Source organism: Galeopterus variegatus, unplaced genomic scaffold, assembly GCF_000696425.1.
Source record: "Galeopterus variegatus unplaced genomic scaffold, G_variegatus-3.0.2 Scaffold331, whole genome shotgun sequence".
NCBI lineage: Eukaryota > Metazoa > Chordata > Mammalia > Dermoptera > Cynocephalidae > Galeopterus > Galeopterus variegatus.
Window position 1 is genome coordinate 298,918 of NW_007726442.1, and position 11,509 is coordinate 310,426.

The window sequence follows — 11,509 nt, forward strand, 5'->3', positions numbered from 1 at the left end:
CCCAATTTCTATGTGAATGATGCCTCCACAGATAGACCCAGTTTCTCAAGCAAGAATTTTTCGAGTGGTTTATGACTCCTTTCTCCCCCTCACTGACCACATTGATCACTGAGTCTGGTCAATTCTCCCTCAGAAATGTTTTCCTGAACTAACCCTCTCTGCCACTATCTTCGTTCAAGCTCTCATCATTTTTTTGCCTGCACAATTGCAATAACCTCCTGAGTGATCTGCCTGCCTCCAGGGTATCCGGGTACTGTTTCCCTTGTGGTCTTCCAAAAATACCCCAAAGCCAGCCAGTCACTTGCCGACATAAAGACCACAGCTTGCTCTTCTTTACCTGTGGGAGAATATCCCAGATGTTCAGCAGCACTCACAAAAGCCGTCATAACCTGGCTCTGGGTCTTCTTCAGGCTCATGTTCCCCACCCCTCCCTACCATATACCTGTTGTCCAGGATGAATTGCTTACTGTTGCCCAAATGTGTTCCATTCTTTCAAAACTTTGTTCCTTAGCCCATGTTATTCCTTCTGTCTGAAATCCTCCCCACCACTCTGTGCCTGAGAAGTTTCTCCTCTTCTCTAAAGACCCAGCTCAGAGTTAATATTCGATGCAAACTCTCTCAAGAAAAGTTAGTCTTGGGCTGGCCCGGTGGCGCACTGCTACAGTGCGTGGCTTGGGAGTGCGGTGGCGCTCCCGCCGAGGGTTCAGATCCCACATACAGACCGGTTCCCGCTCACTGGCTGAGCGAGGGGCGGGCTCAGCACCGAGGGTTGCGATCCCGTTGCCAGTCCCGATCCGGTACGGGCGTGACACTGAGGGTTGCGGTCCGTTGCCGGACACGAAAAAGGACAAAAAAGGAAAAAAAAAAAAAGAAAAGAAAAGTTACTCTTGGGCCGGCCCGTGGCTCACTCGGGAGAGTGTGGTGTTGATAACACCAAGGCCCCGGGTTCGGATCCCTATATAGGGATGGCCGGTTCGCTCACTGGCTGAGCGTGGTGCTGACAACACCAAGTCAAGGGTTAAGATCCCCTTACCGGTCATCTTTTTTAAAAAAAAAAAAAAAAAAAAAGGTTAGTCTTCCCCGCCCCCTTTTCCACACCCACCCAGTCTTTGTGTCTTTAATATAGAACTTATCTCACAGTATTGTGGATACCTGTTCTATAGGCCTGGCTCCCCTACTAGACTGTGTCTTACTCCAGAGCCTAGTCTAGCGTTTGGAGCATGGCAAGAGCTCAAAAAATGTTTTCGTTTTTTTTTTGCAGCTGGCTGGTTATGAGGATCTGAACCTTTGACCTTGGTGTTAAACCACACTCTAACGAACTGAGCTAACTAGCCAGGCCCAGATAACTCTTTTTTGTTTATTTATGTTTTTACTTATTTTTATTTTTTATTTTTTATTTTTGGTGGCTGGCACAGGGATCAAACCCTGGACCTTGCTGTTAGCGGCACCGTGCTCTAACCAACTGAGCAACCAGCCAGCCACGATGTTGAAAGAATAGATGGAAGGGTGAATGAATGGAGTTGGTCCCTAGCTCTAATAACGGGGCTGTTTTCTCTTTTGTTGTATAAAAGCCCCTGCCTTAAGCCCCTATTTTGATGCCCCCAGCTCCTGAGTCCTATCTTGGTGCCCTGTCTGGCACCTTAGCTTTCACAGGAATAGTGCTTCATCTAGTTCTTGCCAGACCTTTTGACATCTGGCATCCTGCTCTGGAAGCCCAGGTCCCATGGCAGTGCCTCTGTTGCCGGCTGCCAAATACTTGCTGCCAACCACCTGCCTGTCTGGGCTTCCTCCTAGTTTCTGCTGCATCCTGGTTACCCAGATGCTTGTTCTACCTGCCTGTCTAAAGAGCTGGGAGGTCTGCTGCTACTTCTGGACCTTCTGCTTTACCTTGGCCCATCTGAATGTCCTCAAAGTCCTGACCCTCTCTGTTCTAGCTTCCCCTCCCACCAAAGGAATCCCATTTCTATCACTGTCCAACTAGAAGATTAGGTAGAGCATGCTGATAAATTCATGGGCTCCAGACTCTAACTGCCTGGATTCAAATCCCACCTCTTCTATTTATAGATAGTTGTGTGATCTTGTGGCAAGTCACTTCGACTCTTTGAACCACAGCTGGCTCATCTGCAAAATGGGCATGATAATGAGACCTACATCATAAGGTCACTGTGAGATTTAAATAAGATAATGTGCTTAACACAGTACCTGGCACATAGTAAATACTCAAGGACTGTTTGCTATCATTATTATTTTTACATTTCCAGTATCTAGGACAGAATTGGCACTCAGCAAATGTGTGTTGAGAGGGGAGAAGGAGAAGGAATGACAATCATTGTTTATTCTGTTTCTTGATCAAAATCTATTCCATCGGCTAATCCTACTCCCACCTCAGGATGCAAATACCTTATGGCCATTTGGTTCTGTCACTCAGCTATTTCTGAAATCCCACCTCCTCTAGGACTCCTTTGTAGTTGAGAGCTGATAGCTTGCTGGTCCCAATCTGCCTAGATAGATATAAAACTTTCACAATTGCCCACCCCCACTTTTCACTGTAATTACACGCATTTATCCTGATTCCTTAGCCCCAACTTGCACTAACCCCCAAAGGTGTGGCTGGTGTGAATATTTTTGGATTATATATTTTACACACCAGCCCACTTCTTCTCCCACCCACAACATGTATGTGTGCTTCCTGCATTTTCCGTGTCACTCAGCCCTGTTGTCTCTATTGTCAGGGCAAGGACTGTGTGTAAACTAATGAGGATAGACAGAGCCTTGGACAGAGAATGCTTCAGAAATGTCTTGTGATGAAGATGAAGGAGAAGAGCTGGAAGCAGAAACCAGGGAGGGATAGGATTTGTGTCTCCACTTACTCTTCACCGCAGCAGGGGCAGAAAGCATGCTGCCTCTTTCCTGTTCATTGGCTACATTCCTCTCCGAGGCCAGAGGAGCAAGCCTGGACAATGCAAATGAGCCGTGGATGGGACTTAGCCAAGGGGCCTCCAAAGGGAGAGCAGTGGGGTTGGCTAGGAAGGAAAAGGTGCCTATGTATTTCTTAGCACCTTCTTTGTTTCCCCAAGTGGCAAACTACTCTCCTGTCCTGGAGACACAATACCAAAGTGCAAAAGCTCCCTCAGAACACATACCTGAGTCCGAGAGCACTTTGCAGACTGGGTGACCCCTGAATCTCTAGCCTTTGGTATAATACCAGACTCAGGGAAATTTCTTGTGCACTCACTATGCACAAAGCCCTATACAAGGCGGTGGTAAACCTAAGGTCACACGGGAAGTTTTCAATCGCATGCCTTAGTTGTGGGATAAGAGACATAGCAGAAAAGTGATTATGCTTACGTAAGCATAAAAGAGCAACTGAGACTACAGGCAGCAGCCCAAATGGGACAATTTCAGCCAGATCCTTGCCGACTTCCTATTACAGATCTACGGGCTTCACTTGACCTTATCCAGGAAAGCATGGTGTGAGGATGGGCAGGGGTATGGCATGGCTTGGGTCCCTCGCGCAGGTGAAAGTCCATTCATTCACCTATTTAAGGGGTCTGGGTCCAGTACAGCATCTTAGTTGTCTCCCCTCTCTACTTTTTTTGCTCCCTTTCCCGCTCCCCCCATTAACTACTGAAAGTCTGTTCAACTCTCTTTAGGGCTGCCGTCCCCCGCAAAGTTGTCATATGTGCCTGACGCAGATTCCCGAGAGACCCATAGAAATGTTCGTAAACTTCCACCCCTAACTGTACCGCTCTGCGGCTGTTGGAGCCGGGCAGTTTGACCTTTGCTAGGAACCCAGAGCTGCCTGGCGTCTGGAGTTGAACTGGAAAGTGAGGCAGAAGCCGGTCTGTCGTTTCTCCCTCACCCACTCCCTCGTGTGTAACGCAAAGGCTCAAAGAACAGTGAGGAGTTAAGCTCCTTATAAGGAAATGAACCTCCTCTTTCCTGTGCGGAAATTGTGTGTTTTTTGCTTCTATATGTTTAAAATACACTGTAAAAACTACACCCGATAGGACTCACAAAAACCATTCCCCCAAGGCGGGGGCGGGGTGGGTCAGTCAACCAGGAGCGAAGGAAGAAAGGACGGGCGGGGCGGGGCGGGCACAAGCGCGGCGAGTGCGAAGAATTTGAGGGATGAGTCATCAAAAAGAAGCTGGGAAAGGGAGCGGAACTAGTAATCCGAGCTGGGAAAGAGGCAAGCATTCATTAGACGCAGATCGTGTCAATCACGTCTGCTCCGCAAATGACCTAAGAGCCTCCCGGGCCTCTCAGACCGGAAAAAGGGTCTTGGTGGGCGGTCTAAAGCCTTTGAAATCGGAAAAGATAGAGATGGAGCGGGCCTTCAGAGGAGTGTGTTGCGGCACAGCCAGGCCTCGGAGGAAGATGGCGTTTGCCATCAAGGTCACATGGCTACTTTAGGGGACTAAAACGAAACACTAGCTGAGAACAATAGGAAAGGACCACCGTAGGGTCAGGTTTTCAGAAGCAGTCTTAATTCCAAGTATTTTTGTAAAATTAGACTCATAAGCGCGTTTGTATTTGTCAGAACCCACGCCCTGATAAATGTCATCAAAACTGGGAAGGGGTGGACTTTCACTGGGGCTTTTCTACTTCAGGGAGCCTGAAAGGGGTGGCGGAAGGTGGGGGAAGCCCAGGGGCCAGGGTCACTGCAGAACCAGAAGGCAGCAGATGCCAGGATAGAAGGTACCCACTAGGGTCTCTGCACTGAGAGCAACGTGGAAAGCCGGTTCTGCCAGGAACTGTGCGTCGCCCCACATCCATGTCAGGCTCAAGTCTAGGCAGCTTTGGCTAACCTCTGACCTCTCACCTGTTTGGAAAGGTTGCCCTGACTAAAAAAGGATTTGGTTAGGTGCTCCGTACATTGCATCAGATAAGTTCCTCTCTGGTTAAACTTTAGTTGATCCGGAGTAAGAAATGTGAGCTTCATAATCCCATTTGTTTGTATGTTCTTTTGTTACTTTCTTACCTGTTAGTTTCCTGGCAAATGTTACTTTTGAAAAATTCCAACCCTATTTTAACTAAAGGATAAAAAGGGATTTATAGTGTCTTAAATTTTGGACTCAAAAAAAAAAAAAAAAAAAAGGTTGTTTTGTTCATTTCTTGGCCAGTACAGTGAGGGAGCCTCACTCATGCACCCCTGTATTGTAGGGACCAGGGAAGAGCTGGGGCACAGAAAAAGATTGATCCAAGAATTGAAGCATTCTGATCTAGTTGACGATTTCTTTCTTTTGCACTCTGGCCCTTTTCGTGCCCCCACCTGCAATCCACATTATATACCAAGAGCTGGCCCAGGAATCATCAGCACCCAGAAGAGCCTGAAAAGGCTATGCCTGAGAGGGTGGGGCACAACAGAAACTCAGACTTCAAGGGTACCTGGGAATGGAGGCAGTGGCAGAGGAATTAACCTTTTCACTGGCTTAGTCTTGTCCTTACTCAGTTCTGGACATCCCCTCAATCTATCCCCTCCTAATACCCCATTAAGAGGGATCATCAGACCACTCCAGTTTTAATTTTATTGACCACTTTGAATCTATTCAGGTATGGGGTTTGTGGGAAAACGGGACCATCATCTGTTCTATTCTCTGAGGCACTGGTTCTCCCTTCCCTAACCTTTTAGAGGGGCTGTAGGAATCCTAAATGTAACCTCAAGGGAACAGGTTTCTAATGGAGTGGTCATTCTAACTCAGGCATTCTAGAACAGTATAGCCCACTCAGGAAGAAACGCTTAAACCTGAGCTCATGGGGAAACCAGACCCGTTTACTGTTACTCCCTTGGCCACCCAAGAGTCTCATGACAATTTCTCTTGGTCGAGCCTGTGGGAGAGATCTTGTATCATCTGTTACAGATATTCAAGCCATCATAAGAGTGTGAGTGGGGAATGGGTGGAGAAACTCTGTTGTACTCTGAGGAAAAATACACATTCCCAGGGGTTCGAGGGGGAAAATAGAAACGTAGGCAACATAGGAAAGGACAACCACAAGGCTCGGAGCAACACTTTCCCTTTCTCCCTCTTCTTTTCCATTACGCATACCCCAGAGTGCCTCTGAATGGCTGGCTCTACCGTACTAGAAGGAAGCTAGCTCCATCCCTAGATGCGGGTCAGCAGTACAGCGCGCTCTGAACAGAGGAAGGAGGGGAAGGAGGCTGCTGCAAGAGGGTGCTATACCCTGTGGTTGACACCAGGTGGCATCAAATCATAACCATAGCTCCAAAGAAACTATCAAGAAATGGACCTTGAGAGCCCTTGAACTATTTTCCTCTCCCTCCCTGCTCCCCACATGGAATTGAAGAGTAAGAAGCCTCTCAGATATGGTGGATAACCCTCCTTAAATGAAAACGCTTGAATCCTTAAGCTAAAGCCACTTCCAGCTAAAGATTCCTAGGATTTAAATGTGACCTTAGTCCCTGCTCTTCTTGGAGACCTATTTCTCAGCTTCACATAAGGAAAAGGTGATTTTCCTGGAATCTTTCCAGATGTCTTCATTCTCCAGAAGAGTTATTTTTCTCCACAGAGGTCAGTTGAAGAGCAACAGGCATGAGACCTAGGAGGCTGTGCTCTAATTCTGGTCCCTTTTAGAGGACTGAATGCTCTATCATGGGTATGCTGGAAATGATGGTGTCTAAAAAAGTTGTAATGTGGCTGACCAGCCTTATGGCCTCTTACAGTCAAACAGAACTGCTTCCAGCACCTCAGACATGCTCCATAAATTCCCATTCCTCCACCTAGAATGTTGTTCTCTCTCAACTATTTCTGTCAGATCCCTCAAGGTACAGATCAAGCTCCATGAAGCCTTTTTTTTTTTTTTTTAAAGAAAGATGACCGGTAAGGGGATTTTAACCCTTGGCTTGGTGTTGTCAGCACCACACTCAGCCAGTGAGCGAACAGGCCATCCCTATATAGGATCCGAACCCGGGGCCTTGGTGTTATCAGCATCGCACTCTCCCGAGTGAGCCACAGGCCCGGCCCCCATGAAGCCTTTTTTGATTTTCCCCAATCTGAAGGGACTGCCTGCTCTTCTTAATTACCATAACAACTTGTGCCACTTGGCCTGTTCTTCTATTTTATATTATGGTTACTTGTGAATACACCTCCCCTGCAAAACAGTGAGCTCCCCGAAGGCAAGGACCATGTCTTATTTATATCTTTATACCCTACACTGATGAACACAGTAGGCACTCAATAAACCGTAATAATATCTTAAAGTTGTAGAGTGCTTACAGTTTACAAAGCATATTCGCATATTTTCCCATGTAATCCTCACAACAACCCTGTGAGGTAGGTGTAATTGGCCTTATTTTACAGATGAGCAAATAGACTCAGAGAAGTTAAACAACTTGCCAAAGGTTATATGGCTAGGAAGAAGCAGACAATGGATCTGAATGCAGTTTTTCTGATCCTAAATCCAGTTCTTTCATCTTTCTACACCTGAGCTGTTGGCTGGAAATTTCTTCTTGGAGACTGAAACCATGAGGCTCATCCTGTGGACTGGGGTAAAGGGAGGAAAAGATCTAAAATAAAGGTCAAACTCCTCTCCTTTTTGTTCCTGCTCTCTTTTCCTCCCTACACCCTGTTTTCAAAGAGGATTTCAGATTGCAATCATATTTTGTTCAAGAAAAGTGTGAGATGTCCTTGTGGATAAGAAGGGAAGAGGCGGAGTGAAGACAGGACAGTAAGGTATATCCACCACTGGTGACTAATGGATCTTTTGTCAGCCTGGAGGGAGATCCCTGGCCTGTCCAATAATTTAATGATTTGGATAAGGACATTGATGGCATGCAGATCAAATTTGTAAATTATGTGAAGCTGGTTTCAGAAAGATCCCAAGAGGTCATAATGAACAAGGAAGATGAAATGTAAAGTTTCATACTCAAGTTCCTCAAAACCAAATGCTTAAGTGCAAGGTAGGGCAGACGTGAGTTCATAACAATCTGTGTGAAAAGGTTTTAGGTGTTTGAGGTGACTGTAAGCTCACTATTTTTGACACTAGTTGCTCCAGATGCTAATGTGTTCAGGTCTAGAATAAGGGAGATTACAGTCTGCCTTCTTCTCTGTTCATTACACCACAGCAGAGGATTGTCTTTAGTCTTGGACACCATACATGAACAGGACATTAGCCACCAGGAGCATGTACAGAAGAGAGAGACCAGGAGCATGAGGGGACTTAAAAATCATTGTGTATGAACTGTTAGAGCTGTTTAACCTGGAGAAGGGAACAACAGGGTGATGGTGGTGGTTCGGGATCCAGTTTTCAAGTATTGGAAGATTCATAATATAGAAGAGTGATTTACCTTATTTTGCTTTGTAAGAGGTTGCGATCCGTAGTAAAGGGTGGGTGCTATGGGAAAACCAATTTTGACTCAACCTAAGGAAGAATTTCATAATGGTTTCAGATGATCCAATATGCAATGGTCTGCTTTGAGGAAGAGATTTTCTGTCACTGGAGGTATTTAAACAAAGGCAAGATGACTACTTGGCAAACAGGTTGCAGAAAGGAATCAAACATCAGATCATAAGGGAGGGGATCTAGGCAACCATTAAGGCTGCTTCTAACACTAATCTGGGGATTCAAGTGGGGGCGGGGTGGAGGTGAAAATAGTTGTAGCCCTTAGAGTAGGTACCTCTTAACTAGTTATTGTCTCTGCTTCCAGTCGCTCCTCCTCCAGCCTGCCCTGCACCTAGGCTCCAGAAATATTTTTCTGAATACTTTCCATGAGACCTTCAAGCTCAGGTATCATAGAATCTCAGTAACCCTGGAGGTCATCTGGTTCAGTCCTTTATCAGATGCTTTTATCTCCTTGGCATCACATACATGGAGTGGTTGTCCAGTCACTGCTTGAATATCTCTGCTGATAGAGAACTGCCTGCCTTTGGGGAAGTTCATTCTACACTTGATCTTAGACAAAAGGCCGAAAAGCAATGGGGGCGGGGGGCAGTTCATTCTTATTGCAGAGTGCTACTAATCAATAGAAAGTTCTTCCTAAACACAGCAAAATGCTTATATTAGGATGGTGGGGTTAGGACTTTTTTCCTTTGTTTTTTAAACTGTGGGTAATAAACTTTAAAGGACTTCAAAAGTCTGGAATCATGAGCTGAAACTTTTATTATGATTTTTTATTATAAAAAAGAAAGGAAAAAGAGCATCTTCCTTACGTTGAACCAAAATCTGGTTATAGCTTTCCTATAACTTCCATCCATTAGATCTTGGAGCCCTCAGAGTCACGCAGAACAAATCTACAGCTTCCTCTTCCCCACGAACCTAGTAATAATTTGCCGACAGTAGACAAATTTCTCCAGGGATTCTCCAGTCCTCTCACTATTCTCACCACTCTTCTCTAGATACTTAACATCTTCCTAGAAGTCCAGTGCCCATGACTGAACAGAAGGTATCAGATGTGGTCTGACCAGTGCAGAGTAGCACAAGGTGATCACCTCCATTATTCTGAACGTTATACTCTTATTAATACAGCCCAAGATCACAATACTTTTTGTAGCAACCAAACCATGCTTTTGATTCATGACCCATGATGAGCTTTCATTTACTCTAAAAACCTCTAACCCACATCTCTCACATCCTACACTTGTCCTGTTACATTTTAGAATTCAAATAAGGGACTTTGCCAGCTTTGTGTAATTTGTAAATGTGATCTAGTGACATTAAAACAAAACCCTGTTGTGTGTAGTCGTTCAACCAGCAAAGAATCCTCCTAAGTTTACCTTTACCCACACTGCATTTCTCTATATCGTCCCAAGAGTACTGAGAGAACGTTTTGTTGAACTCCAGATACACTGTGGGTGACACATGTCTCTCATCTACCCATGCAGTCACCCTATCAAAGGAAATGAACTGAGTGGGGAATGATTTGTTTTTCCTGAATCCATGCAGGGACTGAGTGATCTCCACTTCCTTTTGTAAGTGCTCACCAACCATCCTTTCTTTTAATCATTTGTCCTAGAATCTTGCCTTCAATCAATATCAAATTTATTGATCTACAATTTGTGGTATTCACCTTTTCCCATCTGTAAAATGGTGAGGCCATGTTTGCCCATCTGTAGGCTGCAGTGTGCATGTCTTTCATTCTCCATGGGTTTTTTTTTTTTTAAGCCACCACCAGTTGTCCTGCAACTTGAGCTACAAGTCCACAAAGTGTCCTGGACGTTATTGACCCAGACTATGAAATGGAATTACTCAGAGTAGCCTAAGGCTCTCTTGGACTAGACTGCCTTCAGGAACTTCTCTCTGGTGTTTACCTCGTCCTTTCTTGTCTGAAAATCCTTCTCCTTGAAGAAGAGAAGGAACAAAAGAGGAGCTGAGGAGGTTTTGTGTTCTCACTATAAAGACATTAGCAAAAGAGTACAGTCAGGGCATCCCATCATTCATCCAATAATACTCGAACTGTTCTGCTGTTATGAAGACCTCCACAACCTGCCTTGCCAATTTGATTTTCCATGGTTTAACCTGAACCCACTACTTTGGTCAGGCCAGTTCCCTCACTGCTCCTTAAGCATGCTTAGACCTTCTCATCTCCATGCTCTGGCTGAGGTTTTCCTCCCAATTTGGAATGCCCTACTCCACTCATCCACCCACCCACCTCAATCTCACCATAGCCTTTCTTACATTTTCTCCAGTCCCTTTAACCTTTACCTTTTAATTGAAGTCACATACTAGATTATGCATTTCTTTCTTTTTATCATGGTTCAGGTTTGTCTTCCTGTTAGTATGCACCCCAAAGTAGGTGTCTTCTATCCCTGATGATATATAAACTAGCACAGGGCCAGGCCTATAGTCATGGTAACCATACTTCCTATGGAGATTTCCACAGTGACCATCCTCTGACGCCTCACACACCACAAATTCAGATCCCAAGATAGCTGTGTCCAACTCCCTAAAGGACTAAAATAGAAACCAGATAAGCCTAAGAATGCAGACTGGAGACAATCTAGGCACTAATGATTTTTGCAATGTGAAATAAAATCCAAGTATATCCTCAGCTTCTCTTCAAACAAAGAGCTGGGAGTTTTAGCTGGGCTCAGGGCTGGCAGTCTGCAATGGGGCTGAGAACATCAAGCTACATAGGCACAGAATTGACTATCAATTAGATTGAAATCCTGCCTGTCTTGGAAGTCACCTCTTCCACCCGGACCTTTCAAAGGTGTGAAGACCAACCATAATCTGTCACTGATGTGTCCCTAACAGAACTGGAGCTGGGTTTACTATGGCACCTTGAGTTCTTAGAGAAGAGGCAGTGTCTAAATCTTCCCAAAACAGAGAGCCTCCTAACTTAGCCTCCTAACCCCCCCATCTCCAGAATAGGAGGCCCAGTTTGGTAATATCTGAAATGGAGCAATCAAAGGTTGGAACATAAGAACAAAGACTCACAAGGTCATGGAATCTCATCCTCTGCTCTCAGGAAGATGAAGAATATCAGTGCTTTCCTTAGTAGCCATTCGTTGTTTGGCAACTGTTTATTTATTTATTTATTTATTTATTT